At 43.0% G+C, this 15,483-nt stretch overlaps 1 protein-coding gene across 6 annotated transcripts in view; it reads right to left on the bottom strand.

The window, feature by feature from the left end:
* The window catches only part of LOC137358726 (sodium channel protein type 8 subunit alpha-like), a 238,476-nt gene extending 224,549 nt beyond the window's left edge, over positions 1–13,927 (bottom strand). For 5 of the 6 annotated variants that reach the window (XM_068024981.1, XM_068024984.1, XM_068024972.1 and 2 more), the window contains exon 1: positions 947–1,064. The gene's annotated coding sequence lies outside the window, so the exon portion shown is untranslated. Of the gene's footprint in view, positions 1–946; positions 1,065–13,855 lie in introns of those variants that run through there. The other variant, XM_068024971.1, reaches the window with a different exon arrangement.
* Between the last annotated feature and the right edge of the window lie 1,556 nt (positions 13,928–15,483).

Raw genomic sequence — 15,483 nt, forward strand, 5'->3', positions numbered from 1 at the left:
ATTAAAATATATAGGGTTAGGTTCATTGGATTCCAAGGGGAAAAAAAATCACTGCAGTACTCAGGCATCCGGTACCTTTCACGCCATTCCTTAAAGAAATCCCAGACTGACTCACCTCTGTCAAATCAGGGAATAACGCATGCTTATATAATGTTTTTTATATTTAAAAAAAAACTCCGGCAGACGATACAGACAGTATTAGATCCATCGGTTTAACCCACAGCACCACACCCGCAATAACAAATTTCATTCAAACATCACCCAAGCAGGGAGCGAGCACAGCTCAGTTCGGTAAAAGGGGAAGGCGAGGGGGGCGGGGGTTGGTGTTGGTGGGGAGAGAGAGAGACCGGCATTATCCTCACACCACAAACCAGGCTTTCAACCAAATACAGCCAGAATGCCTTCACAATGCTCCATGTACTGTATCCGATTTGACTTTCTAACTGCCTTTAACGGCATAACCACACATTTTAAATACCTTTTAAGAACTTAAAACGAGCCATACATTTCTCCCCTATCCTCTTCTTACTGTGGAAAGTGTTCCAGGTCTCAATAAAATGGTGCAATCTGATGCATTTAAAATCCAGTTGTTAATGTGACAGAGGGAAGTAAACGTTCTGTTAGTTCAGACCTGGAATATGTAGATCTGTCGACGTTTGGGCTAATATCATGGAGGGGGCTGATTTGACATTTAAATATATAACATCTATGCAATTGCTATATTCAAGGCGAAATACGCGGTAAAGCAGGGAAGAGGACTGCTATTTCATAGCTGATCTGCAGTTTTTTGGGGAGCCCCGGCAGACACCCTACTCAGAAATGCAGACGATGTTCACAGCTGGAAAATTGCTCTGCGGCAACGGCTTGCTGGGGCTATAGCAGGTGAAAATGCCCCTGATTTCCGAAACCTGCGCTGCCGCTATAGGAAAAGAAGGGATTCACTTACATTTTTGTGTATTAACACAAATCCCGAAAGGCGTTGCTGTACTGCAGATGTTGAAAGGATGCAGGAGAAACTGCGGTTGTCGCCATATTGGAGCGCTTCCTTCCCTTACCAGTGCGTGCCGTTACCTTGCATAATTGATGACTCTCAGCAGAATGTAAGGGATCATGTCCAAACAGTCGTTTTTTTTTTCTCTCTGAACCGCCTGGGTTAGAATTCAGGTTTGACACTGGAGCTTACAGAGACACTACTGACTTATTTGTCCACCTAGCCTTTATTTCCATGCTTACTTGCTAGCAAATGCAAGCTCATCCCTCTCCAAAATATAAACATATTTCTTATGGAACATTCTCTTTTTAGGACCCTGAAAACTAGAACGAATCAAACTTTTCTAGAATTGGTGGGGTTCTGTCTAACATATGGGAAATGCACAAACTGACATTGGAAGTGTTGCATACATGTGATCTGATAATTTATAAATCCACCCTATAAAGAGTTATATGAAAGTAAAATGAGCCTATTGTTAGTTCTTTCTGCATCTTGGCCGTTTGAACATCACTTAGCCCACAACCCTGTCCTATATGTTTGGTTTCATTATGTGTGACCCTTAATGGACGAAGAAATTAATTTTCCAATACATACACTTAAGTTTATTTCTCTTTATATTTGTTTTTTTTTTCTGTAACTGTTTCAGTAGAAAATGCTGCAAATGCAGGGCAGGTCTGTCAGCATCTGGAAACAAGAAAATACTACTGGCTTTCCTGTGGCATTGCTCACAGCAAGTCAGGTAGCAGACCATTTCATTATGAATGGAGCATTATACCATGTAACGCACAATGTATTATCCTGATGCTAAGGTGGAGATCTGTTTAATCTGGCCTGTCCCTTTAAGATGGCAAAGTTTATTGACTGTAAACAGCAACATTCTGAGGTTAATTGCTGTGGGTGAGGGAAGTTTTCAGAGCAGTGGATGCTTATGAATTCCAGGCTCCAAATTAAAGAAATCAGTGTGAAATTTGTCGCTTGTTCTTCCTATAATTTCTTCTTATAATTTGAACTATAACAAGCTGAAAACTTAGATATATTTATTCACATCTCAAGCGTAAAGCTCCTCTTTTCAGATGCTGACTGACCTGTCATGTATTCCCTGTATTTTGCTTTTATGCAGTTTTCCGTATTTAGTAGTTTTTCATTTCATCTCTTGCTGTGTTTCTCTATATATTCCATCATTGTAAACTCCCCTTTTTCTATTCTGACTAATTATCTTCTTGGACCTCCTTCAACACCTTTTCCTTCCATTTATTTCTCTTCTTTTTGTTTCACTGTCTCATTTTATCTTTATCAAGTTTCTGTTTTAGTACACTTTATTTTTAACACTCAAAGACATGTACAGTGGTAAGTACCAATGCAATGTAGCTGGGAGCATTGGAATAAAAGATGCTTGCATTAATTTTACATGCTTTAACTTGCCAACGTGGATGGAAGTTGGAAAAGAAGCTGACACTGAAAACTACACAGAGTTGAAAAAAATCTGTAGCAGTTAGAATGGGAAATAGTAGTGGCACATCATAAGGGAGCTTATGGGCAGGGTGGGATGCTGGAGTATTGTTGAATAACAAGTGTAGAGAGATGTCTGGACTGAGGAGCAGAGACAGGCTGGAAAACCTTGAAAGACTGAAACAGGACAGCTGCTTCCTTGCCTAGGTGAAAGGCCTTTGCTCACAGGGCTCATTCTGAGAGTGTGCTTTCAGTGATTTGCATAATTTTGGAGGTTGCTTTTGCTATCTTGGGCTTTACTCACCTTGATTTGCACTTCAGCCTTCACTGCAGCTCTACCTTGGACCTCTGATGAGGAACAAGAGGAGCAGCAACACCAACAGCACCAGGAGTAGCAGGAGCAATACCAAAAGCAGTAGCAGCTGCCTTCTCCTCACTCACATGTCAGCAGGATGGAGAGGATGCACACAGAGCTCCAGCTCGAAGGAGGTAATACCCCTAACATAAGATATGCAGACAGAGGATCAGCTATTTTGACATGGCTGAGCAACAGTGCTTCAGGAAGTTCAGACTTTCACAGCAGGCCATTGCTGACAACTGCAGCAACCTGGAACAAGACCCCCTTCCAGGCAGTCCAGGTGGGCACTCATTGCCAGTGGCCATCAGGATCCCAACAGCCCTGAATTTCATAATCTCCGGATCCTTCCAGGGGTCTGCTGGTGGCAGCTGCAGGATTTCACAATCCGCTTTGCATAAGTGCATCTCCCAGGTGACCAATGCCATGTTTGTCAGGGCTGCTACTTGCATCCACTTTGCGACACAGGAGGCCAAGGGGCTCTTGGATTTTCTGCAATAGCTGGATTCCCACAGGTACAAGGAGTCATAGATTGCACACATCTGGCAATTAAGACGTCCTCAGATCAACCAGCAATATTTAGCAATCGTTAGGGATTCCACTCCATCAATATTCAGCCGGTTTGTGACCACCGGAAGGTTTTCATGCATGCCTGTACAAGATATCCTGGAAGCAGCCATGATGCCTTCAGAATGTGCCAATCACATGTTGCACGTCTTTGCACCTCCAAACAGAGTCAGCAGATGGCTCCTTGGAGACAAGAGCTACCCTCGAAGGACATGGTCGATGACTCCTGTAAGGTGCCCTACCACTGATGCTGAGGAAATGTACAACCAGAGCCACATGAGCACAAGAGCAGTCATAGTGCAAGCCACTGGGTTGCTGAAGATGCAATTCAGATACCCGTTCAGACCTGGAGGTGCCCGTCAATAAATACCAGCAAGTGTGTCCAAAATAGTAGTGGTCTGCTGTGCCTTGCACAACATTGTGCTGCAGAGAGGACTGGAGCAGCAGAAGGAGGAAGGTGATGACAGCTCTGCATCCTCAGAGGAAGAGGAGGAGAAGTAGGGTGAGGAGGAGCCTGATGTGGCAAGGCTGCCTGCAGCCACTCACCTAGATTCCAGAGAATCCCGCGACGGGCTCATACAGGCACTGTGTTGATAACCTGAGTGTGTGAAGCCATACAGCAAAACAATGCTGAACCTAACACAAATCATTCCCACAGTCAATAATCCCTCCATTTCATTCACAACCTTTGCTCCTCTTCTGCTCTGGTCATGCCATTCTTCGCAAGGCTGATGGCCATTTGGCAGGCAAGAGGCAACAATGGAGATGACTGGACAATGAAGACTTGAAATAAAGTTTATATTTCATTAACATTCTCAAAAACATTAACACAGTGGCATTGTTATAAACACCCAAATGAACCTCCTTGTGCAACTAAAAAAATCTTCCTCTTCAGTTTCCTAATCTGGACATAGGAACAGGAGTAAGCCATTTAACCCTTTGAGCCTGCTCCACCATTCAATGAGACCATGTCTGATCTGTAAACTAACTCCATATACCCATCTTTGCCCTATATCCTTTAATATCTATGGATAACAAAAATTTATCAATCTAAGTTTTAAAATTAACAATTGACATCAACTGCTATTTGCGGAAGAGAGTCCCAAACTTCTACCGCCCTTTGTTTGAAGAAGTGTTTCCTAATTTCACTCCTGAAGGGTCCGGCTCTAATTTTTACACTATGCCCCCCAATCCTGGACTCCCCAACCAGTAGAAATAGTTTCTCCCTATCTACCCTATCTGTTCCCCTTAATATCTTGAAAATTTTAATCAAATCACCCCTTAATCTGCTAAATTCCAGTGAATACAACCCGAGTTTCTCTCCTTGTAATTTAATTCTTGAAGTCCAGGTATCATTCTGGTAAATCTATGCTAAACTCCCCCCAAGGCCAATCTATCCTTTGTAAGGTGTGGCACTCAGAACTGCTTGCAATACTCCAGATGTGGTCTAACCAGGGCTTTTTATAGCTGAAGCATGATTTCTACCCCCTTGTATGTTCTTCCCCTAGATATAAAAGCTAGCATTCTGTTCGCCTTTTTGAGTATTATCTGTACCTGTTCATGACATATAATGATCTAGGGACTTGGACATCCACTGTTTCTAGCTTTTCCCCATTTAGAAAGTACCCTGTTCTATCCGTTTTAGGTCCAAAGTGGACAACTTCACATTTGCCTACACTGAAATCCATTTGTCACAGTTTTTCTCATTCACTTAATCTATCAATATCTCTTTGTAATTTTATGTTTCCATCTACACTGCAAACAATGCTGCCTATCTGTGTCATCAGCAAACTTGGATCTGTGGCTTTCTATCCCATCATCTAAGTCGTTAACAAATATGGTGAATAGTTAAGGCCCCAACACAGATCCTTGCGAGGCACCACTCATCACATTCTGCTAGAGTACCTGCCCTTTATCCCGAATACAAAAGCAAAATACTGTGGATGCTGAAAATCTGAAATAAAAGCAGAAAATGCTGGAAATACTCAGCAGGTCTGGCAGCATCTATGGAGAGAGAAAAACAGAGTTAACGTTTCAGGCCAATGAACTTTCAGGTCAACTGTTCTGATGAAAGGTCACAGATCTGAAACGATAACTCTGTTCTCTCTCCACAGATGCTGCCAGACCTGCTGAGTGTTTCCAGCATTTTCTGCTTTTATGTTCATTATCCCTATCCACTGTCTCCTGCCTCTCAGCCAATCTCCTAACCAGGTCAATAATTTGCCATCAAGTCCATGAGCTTCAACTTTCGCGAGCAGTCTCTTATGAGGGATTTTATCAAATGCCTTCTGGAAGTCCACATAAATAACATCCATAGATATACCCCTGCCCACTTCTTTAGTTACTTTTTCAAAACTTCAATCAGATTCATCAGGCAACAGATGTTAGGCTAACTACATACGAACATACGAATTAGGAGCAGGAGTAGACCACTCGGTCCTTCGAGCCTGCTCTGCCATTCAATAAGTTCATGGCTGAACTGATTTCTCCACATTTCCACCTACCCCCAATAACCTTTGACCCCCCACTGATCTATAATGAACTGATCTATAATTCCCTGGTTTCCCTCACTCACCTTTCTTAAATAGCAGAATAACATGCGCAATTTTCCAATTTAAAGGAACAGTTCCCGAATTCAGGGAACTTTGAAAGATTATAGTTAGAGCATCTACAATGTTTTCACCTACTTCCTTTAAAACCCTGGGATAGAAACCATCTGCTCCTGGGGATTTGTCACACTTTCATGCTATTATTTTCTTCCTTACTGTTATTTTGCTTACATTAATTTTGGAGAGTCCCTGACCTTGTTTAATTATTAGTTTTCCTTGGGATGTCTGGTATACTGACCTCTTCCTCTACTGTAAATACTAATGCAAATTATTCAGCATGTCCTCCATTTCCTTATTTTAATTGAAAATATCACTGTTATCAGTTTTTAAGGGGCCCACATTGCTCCTGACCACTCTTTTTCCCAATGTAATTGCAAAATCTTTTTGTATTGATTTTGATACCCCTTGCAAATTTCTTTTCATACTCCCTTTTTGTGGTACTTACTATCTGTTTTTTTGCCCTTGGCTGTTCTTTGTATCTCTCCCATTTTCCAGGATCTGTGCTATTTTTTGCATTTTTGCATGCTTTTTCTTTTAGTTTTGTGATGTCTCTTACCTCTTTAGTTGTCCATGGCTTTCTTTTTTGGCAAGTAGAGCCCTTGCCTCTTAGGGGTATAAACTGGTTCTGCATCATGTTAAGTTCTTTTTTGAACACCTCCCACTGATCTTCTGTCATTTTACCTATTAACAGATTTGCCCAGTTTACAGTGGACACTCTCTGTTTCATCCCATTGAAATCAGCCTTCCCTAAATCGAGAATCTTAGGAGCTGTTTCATGTTTCTCCCTTTCAAACACTGCTTTAAACTCGATCACATTATGATCGCTATGAGATAAATGCTCACGTACCGTTACTAATGAGTAATGTGCCAGATTTAGTTAATAGCCTAAGTCTAATCTGGCATGCCCCCTTGTTGGCTGTAGGACATATTGCTGGAGAAAACTATCCCAGACACACGTGGTGCTACCCCTGTGGCTTCAGCAGAACTAGAGGCAGGCTGCACATTCCCCTGCTCTGACAGCTGCGATGCTCCTGGCTGATGTCCTCTGTGTTTTAGGGCCCATGCAGGGGCAGACTCAGTCATCGGGGCAGGAAGCAACATGTGTGATTCTGAGGTGGGGCTGGGGTGTGGGCAAGGGATGAGAAGTAGGAGCCCCTTGAGAAGAGTCCCCACTTGCATGTGCCCTTTCTCCATCTTCCCGCACATGGCCCACCTGCATTTCCTTGCTACCTAACAGCTGGAGAGCATTTTGCTGCACTTCAGTGAGGTGCTGAATGGCCAAGGCAAGGCTTTCCTCCATCCTATTTAAAGTGGCAGATTGAGTGTGCAGGCCTTTGGTAAGGGCAAGCCTGCACTTGTTTGCCTGCCACATCTCATGCTTCTTGCAGGTGGCCATTCTTTCCATGGACTTGGACATCAGTGCAAAGGCCTGAGACGACATGATACTCATGCTAGAGACTGACTCCTCCAATCTCCCTCCAATAGTGCACAGGGCCTTTGGAAATGCTGACAGAACCTCACATTTTCTGCTGCTGCTCCAGAATAGTCCTCTTCATGGATGGCCTCCAAGGTTTAGCATTTGCGACCAGCTGAGCAGGGCTTGGAGGGTCCTGCGACCTCTGATGAGCCTCTACACTGTCACCCGTGTCTCCAACACCTGCGGCTGTTCACTTGCGATATGCGCCTCACCAAGTGACAATCTAGCTCACTTCCTTGGTGGTCCCACTGTGGTGTGTGTATCTGCATTGTGGAGAGTGCGCATGAGTCATGTGACAGTGCTTCCTCAGAGCACGCGGTCTCCTCTCAGGATTCCTTGGTCTCCTCCCACTCCAGTTCCTGTGTCACGCTTGAAGGACCTGTGGGAGATCAAAGACATGAGGTGAGAGTGACTACCCTTGACATCAAGGCAGCATTTGACTGAGTATGGCATCAAGGAGCCCTAGCAAAACTGAGGTCAATGGGAATCAGGGGAAAATTCTCTGCTGCCTGGAGTCATACCTAGCACAAAGGAAGATGGTTGTGGTTGTTGGAGGTCAATCATCTCAGCTCCAGGACATCACTGCAGGAGTTCCTCAGGGTAGTGTCCTAGCTCAACCATCTTCAGCTGCTTCATCAATGACCTTCCTTCGATCATAAGGTCATAAGTGGGGATGTTTGTTGATGATTACACAATATTCAGCACCATTCGTGACTCCTCAGATACTGAAGCAACCTGTGTAGAAATGCAGCAAGACCTGGACAATATCCAGGCTTGGTCTGATACGTGGAAAGTAACATTTGTGCCCCACAAGTGCCAGGCAATGACCATTTCAAACAAAAGAGAACCTAACCATCTCCCCTTGACATTCAATGGCATTACAATCACTGAACCCCCCACTATCAACATCCTGGGGGTTACCATTGACCAGAAACTGAACTGGAGTAGCCATATAAATACCATGGCTACCAAAGCAGGTCAGAGGCTAGGAATCCTGTGGTGAGTAACTTACCTCCTGACTCCCCAAAGCCTGTCCACCATCTACAAGGCACAAGTCAGGAGTGTGATGGAATACTCTCCACTTGCCTGGATGGGTGCAGCTCCAACAACACTCAAGAAGCTCGACACCATCCAGGACAAAGCAGCCCATTTGATTGGCACCCCATCCACTACCTTAAACATTCACTCCCTCCACCAATGTACAGTGGCAGCAGTGTGTACCATCTGCAAGATACACTGCAGCAACTCACCAAGGCTCCTTAGACAGCACCTTCCAAACCCGCGACCTCTACCAACTAGAAGGACAAGGGCAGCAGATGCATGGGAACACCACCACCTGCAAGTTCTCCTCCAAGCCACACACCATCCTGACTTGCAACTATTTCACCATTCCTTCATTGTCGCTGGGTCAAAATCCTGGAACTCCCTTCCTAACAGCACTGTGTGTGTACCTACCCCACAGGGACTGCAGCAGTTCAAGAAGGCAGCTCACCATCATCTTCTCAAGGGCAATTAGGGATGGGCAATAAATGCTGTCCTGGTCAGTGATGCCCACATCTCATGAACGAATAAATAATAACATAAATTAGAAGCGACATGGGGAAAGGGTTCAATGTCATTTCTCCGTGGCCTCCTCCTCCACAGGGGTCAGTCTGCGGCCACCCCTGGTTTCTGTGCTCTCTTCTACTGCAAGGAGAGAAAGCAGAGAGTTATGCATTTCAGAAATGGGTTGTGTTGAGAGGATGGAATGAGAATATTTGTGCAGCATGACGATGAGGGATAGATAGAGATGGCAATAAGATGAGGCTCAGTGTCAGTGTTGGCTGTTCAGAGGCGGATGTGAGGAGGTGCCTCGAGAGAGAAAGAAAAGCAGGGAGCTGCAAGGTGTGTTGGTCTGAGGAGTGCTATGCAGGAGAATGCTGGGAAATTCAGAGTGTGGGTGTTGGCACTTGAATTATGGGACACCGCTCACCTTTCTGGCCCCAATGAGGTCATTGAACCTCTTGTGGCATTGAATCAAGCTATGAGACAACCCGCTCCTGCTGCTCACTTCTTCAGCTACTTCGAGTCACGCCTGTTATGTTTGTGAGGCTAACCTGTTCCTCCTGGTATGGGGAACAAGACTTCTCTTCAAGCGCACACAGCCCGCAGCATGACCTCCAGGGAAGCATCAGAGAACTGGGGGGCAGCTTTCTCAAGCTGGACTTCCATCCTCATGCTTACTTTATCCCCTGTGGCAGATCTGAAATGGAGCCATTCTGGCCCCAGCCGGGGATCCTTTTAATAGAGATCCTTCAATTGACAGGTGCGGGCTGTCATCACATCCGCACTTTCAGATTAGTTGGGAAATTCGGAAGTGGGCTGCTAATGCCATGCTGGGTGAAAAAGTCAAGGCAAAGCCCACTCCACAAACTATAGAGTTCCCGACCCCTTACCAGGCCCCCGCCGTGAGCGGGTCAACAAGATAAAATTTCTGCCTAAAGAGTCAAGAATGCATTCTCAAGGCAACGGTAACTGACTTACAGTTAACATTTTAATAAATTGTTTATATGCAGCTTTCTGGCAATTTTGAAAACAATTGACGTTTCCCCACCTCAAATATCTTCCCTCCTCTCCTGAAGCTTTTTGCTAGCATATGGTCTTTCTGCTACCTTGCCCAGGTCGCCATTTTCAGGGAGAGTGAACAATGGTAGCTATTTAACCATAGGAAAGCATCATTACCAAGCCTGATCCTTTCCTCACCTGACATCCACATGTGTACTTTCCAGCAGGGATCACTTGATGGTGATGAAGAGTGTCACTGGCTGATCTTCCTTTTCCTAACCCAGGAACACCAAGGCCACCAAGGTAGCATCCTTACCATTGCCCTGATTGAGATCAATTCACTCAACACAGGCCAGGGATCAAACTTGAGACGTTCTTTGTCTATAAGGTAAATGCAAGTTTCAAAGTAGACAACTGTATTTCCAAGAAAGTCTGAACATTTACTGCAGCAATTACAGGGGAGTTTGATTGCTGGAACTGAAGTATTACCACAGGAGTTATATATTCCACTTCCCCACTTCTTGAGAGCTCATTCTGAGATCAGACAACAGTTCCCCTAACTCAGAACGATTCACTGTGACTTAATCATTTGTTTTTCTGTGTGAAGAAAAATGCTTAATAAATAGCACAGTAATCAAATTGAAGGGAGTTCAGATAAGGGCATGAACTTTCAAAGGAAAGCTTGTGCCTTATAAACATCACCTGCAACTCAAGAATAAGATTTTGTACTGTCTTTAGCTTTCTGTTATTATTTTATAGAGAAACTAATGAAGATCTTGGATAATAACAAAGCAATAATCTACTCTGGCGGTAAAAATGACTTAATAAACCACATGAACCCTGATCTGAGAATACTGCCCTGAAAGTGATCCAGGAAAGATTAATTTTATAACACATATCTGTCAATTAGGCTCTTTTATTCGACTTTGGGCCCATTATTGCCAACAGTGCCCATCATGGCCAATATTAATGGCCAGTGCACAATGGGTCAATGTGTGTCAACAGAAGGATTCACAATTGTGAAGTAATTGCTAATAATTGGAGTGATTATTAATTGGCAAATAATACAGTCAGCATGTCAAGGTTCATTGCACTCTCTTACTCAAACTTATTAAATCCCAGAACCTCAAAATTGTGGAACTACAGTCCCATCTCCAACCTCCCTATCCTCTGTTAAGTCCTTGAATGTGTTGTCACCTTCCAAATCTGTGCCCCCATCTTTCCCAGAACTGCATGTTTGAATCATTCCAATCAGATTTCCGCCCCGCCATAGTACCAAAACGGCCCTTATCAAAGTCACCAGTGACATCCTAGGTGACTGTAACAAAGGTAAACTATCCCTCCTTGTCCTTCTCGAGCTGTCTGCAGTCTTTGACACGGTTGACCACACCATCCTCCTCCAACGCCTCTCCACTGTCGTCCAGCTGAGCGGGACTGCACTCACCTGGTTTCATTCTTATTTATCCAGCCATAGCCAGAATATCATTTGCAATGGATTCTCTTCCCATTCCCACACTGTTACCGCTGGTGTCCCCCAAGGAGCTATCATTGTCTCCCCCCTATTTCTTATCTGCATTCTGCTCCTCAGGGACATTATCCGAAAACACAGTGTCAGTTTCACATGTACGCTGATGACACTCAGCTCTATCTCACCACCATCTCTCTTGACCCGTCCACTATCTTTAAATTGTCAGCCTGCTTGTCCGATATCCAGTACTGGATGAGTAGAAATTTCCTCCAACTAAATATAGGGAAGACCAAATCCATTGGACCTGATTTTAACACCATGCAAGTGAGTGGGTTTTGAATGGACTAAAATCAGGTCCACTGGCTTTGCTCTCCACCACAAACTCCATTCCCAGCCACCAGTCTGAGGCTGTTTGCAACCTTGGTATCATGTTTGACCCAAGCAGAGATGAGTTTCCGACCAGCAGTAGGACTACCTATTTCCACCTCCATAACATCACCTATCTCTGCCCCTGCCTCAGCTTATCTGTTGCTGAAACCCTCATCCATACATTTGTTTCCTCTAGACTTGACTATTCCAATGCACTCCTGGTTGACCTCCCATGTTCTATCTTCCATAAACCTGAGGTCATCAAAACTCTGCTTCCCCTGTCCGAACTCGCACCGAGCCCTGTTCACCCAGTGTCCTTGTGTCTGCCGGCCCATGCTGGCTCCTGGTTAAGCAAAGCTCTCGATTTTAAAGTTCTCATCCTTGTTTTCAAATCTCTCCATGCCCTTGTCCTCAAACTCCCCACCCCACATCTCTGTCATCTCCTCCAGCTCTACAATGCTCAGAGATATATGCGCACCTCTAATTTTGGTCTCTTGAGCATTCCCAATTTTAAACGCTCCACCATTGGCAGCTGTCTCTTCAGGTGCCTGGGCCCTAAGCTCTGTAATTCCTTCCTTAAGCCTCTCCAACTCTCTCTCCTCCTTTAAGATGCTCCTTGAAGCTGACCTCCCTGACTAAGCTTTTGGTCATCTGCCCTAATATCTCATTATGTGGCTTGGTGTCAAATTTTGTTTGATAACGCTCCTATGAAGTGCCTTGGACGGTTCTATTACATTAAAGGTGCTATATAAATGGAGGCTGTTGTTGCCTCCTTCAAACTTTCATTCCTCTTACAATATACATGCTTTTAAAAAAACAACCCTGGCATTGCCTATTCGCTGCTCGTTGACTTAGCTCATTTCTTTTCAACTTTGGTGATGAACCATATCCCATCACCAAGATTTTTCAATATATAATTTTTTTTTAAAGTGAATTTCTTTCAAATTGGTTTTCTTATCATCGCCATGGGACCTGTCTGCTGGATGTAGAAGTTCTCTGATGCCATTTATAAATCATAAACCAGGCTATGAGTAACCATCGCTGAGCCACAATCATAGAATGTTATGAGGTAGGACGTTAAAATGTATTTGATCTTGTGCAAGGACTTGGAGTATTGCCGGATTAATCTTCATCAACAGTTTAATAAGGGAGAAACATCATGTTTGACATTATGATCAACAGCTTTCATTGCTGTATAATTGTAGGGTCCCTCTTTGCTTCATGATTGATTGCTGGACCAATCATATTTCAGAACCAGAGGGGAAGAAAACACCCGGGACTGTTGCAGGTGTGGGAACCAACAACGCAACGTGTCAAGAGATTTGAGGGGCAGGGTCACAGGGTGAGTGTGAGGTCCCTAGATTGATTAATAGCAGCAAAGGGAGAACGCAGGCTCCCAACCTGAGTATTATTGGCAGCAGGTGAATGTTGAGCACCCAACTCCAGCACAAGCAACAAGACATTGGTGAATGGAAGCAATTGGAGTCATGTTCCCGTCTGAGACCTCAGTAAATGTCAGGAACCTGATCAGGTCCTGGCCTAACCATGAGCAATGCCATAGAAGATCTATTAGCACACTATTGGAAAAAATGGCAAAGAAGTCCAGCTTCCATGTGAATAAAGCTTTTCGTAATATATCCTTGATTTATCAAATATTTCAATACTTTATTTATACCATATGTTGAATGTTTTCCATGAAACATTTTATTTTATCCATAGAGATTATATCACTTTCTGATGATTGAAATCATTTCACCTTGAACGCTGAATATTCAAAGCATAAATGCTGTAGGTCAGACTCATAGAATATCACTTGTACACTTTGTAAAAGCTTGTTGTGTGCAAAATGGCTGCCACATTTGCCTACATAACCGTCACTGCATTTCAAAGAAATTTTTGTACATGAAATTCTTTGAGACGTTAGTGATGTGATGAGGTGCCATATCAAAGCAAGTCTTTCTTTATCTTTGCCCAATTAAGCTGACTTATCACGTGAATTTATCACAATACTGTTTAAAATACCTACCTATAAATCATCTAGGGGATCCTAGTTTACCTATTTCAGATCTCAGCTTCTGATGTTTGTAGGAAACCTCCCAATGAGGCAATGGAGCAGTGCAGGCAGGTTTATCATTAACTTTGGGAGTTGGTATCCAACACAGCCAACCCAACATCTTCCTAGATAAATTAGGAGACCTGCAGGGTTATAAACATGTTGTTAAAACAGAATACATTATGAAGATACACTATCTGTAATTTATAACCCAATGTGGCATTGACTATAACTCACTTTGAACTTTGTTGCTTGTGACTGATCAGCCCAGCCCACACATGGAATATAAATCATACTCCACAGGCTTTCATATCCTACTCTACACAGAAACTCATTCCACAATCTCTGAAAGAAACAAACTGTCTGATTTCAGCAAACAGATTTATTTTCTTCTTCCACTAAATTTGTTTCAAGCAGTATGAACATTAGATCATTAATACCATTTGTTTTTAAACATAGGGAATTAAATCCCTCAAATTGTTTATGTGCAAAAAAAATGCAATATTTATATCTATCTAGTGTGAATGTGTAAAGGATATAGCAATGATGGAAGTTAGAAAAACTAAGGCTGTATTCACTGGAGCAGAGAAGGTAAAGGTGGGATCTAATAGAAATATTCAAAATTATGAAAGGGTTCAATAGGGTCAATGACTATTTCTATTAGTTGGTGAATTAATAATGGGAGGGGGCATAAACGTGGGATAGTACTAGAAGCATAAAAGGGGAGATAAGAAGAAACATTTTCCATTTAAAAGGTTATTTCAGATGTAGAATGCATTATTGCAAATGGTTAATGAAACTGAGTCAGTCATAACATTGAAGAGGGAACGTGATAAACACTTGAAGAATAAAATAATTAAAGAGGAAGGGGAACGCGCAGAGACAAAAGTAGACAATGGGCTGACTGTCTCCTTTTGAGCTGAAGTGTCTGTGCTGGTGGTTAACCAGTGGACTAATATAGCAGGCAAACAAAATTAAATCGCGTTTATATCCAGTCTTAGAGCATGATGTCTTCATGCAATGAAGTAAGAAAAGGTAAAATCTCTTTCTTGGTTTTGTTGGTCAGGTAATCCAGAATTTTTCTTTTTTTTTTTCCCTCTTCATTTCACCATATTTTACACAGGAGATGTGGGCTAATTATAAGCCAATGGTTTATCAACCTTTCCCACCCACTCTGGAAACAAAACACAGGCAGCTACACAATCCAAACTTTTCAAAGGTAATTATAGAAAGAACTTACCCATAATGTTGCAACATTAATCTGACAAAATCTTGATGGGCAGCCTGCATCCATCACTCATAAAACAATTTCAACACACTCTCTGGCGAAGAGTTCTTCAAGTCTCTTTGACAATATTTATTCTACAACCAAAACAGATGAACTTATTATCTTATCGATATTTGAGACAACTTTCTGCATACAAATTGGTTGCCACATTTGCCGAAAACAGTGACTTTATTTCAGAGTAATTCATCAGCTGTGAAGTAATTTGGGGGGTCGTGAGGAGGTGATAAGTACTATACAATTGCTATCCACTGTCACAAGATATAGCTTTGTATGCAGTGGGAAATTCTGGGAAATGCCTCCACCATCCTTTCAG

This window comes from Heterodontus francisci, chromosome X (assembly GCF_036365525.1).
Source record: "Heterodontus francisci isolate sHetFra1 chromosome X, sHetFra1.hap1, whole genome shotgun sequence".
Classification (NCBI taxonomy): Eukaryota; Metazoa; Chordata; class Chondrichthyes; order Heterodontiformes; family Heterodontidae; genus Heterodontus; species Heterodontus francisci.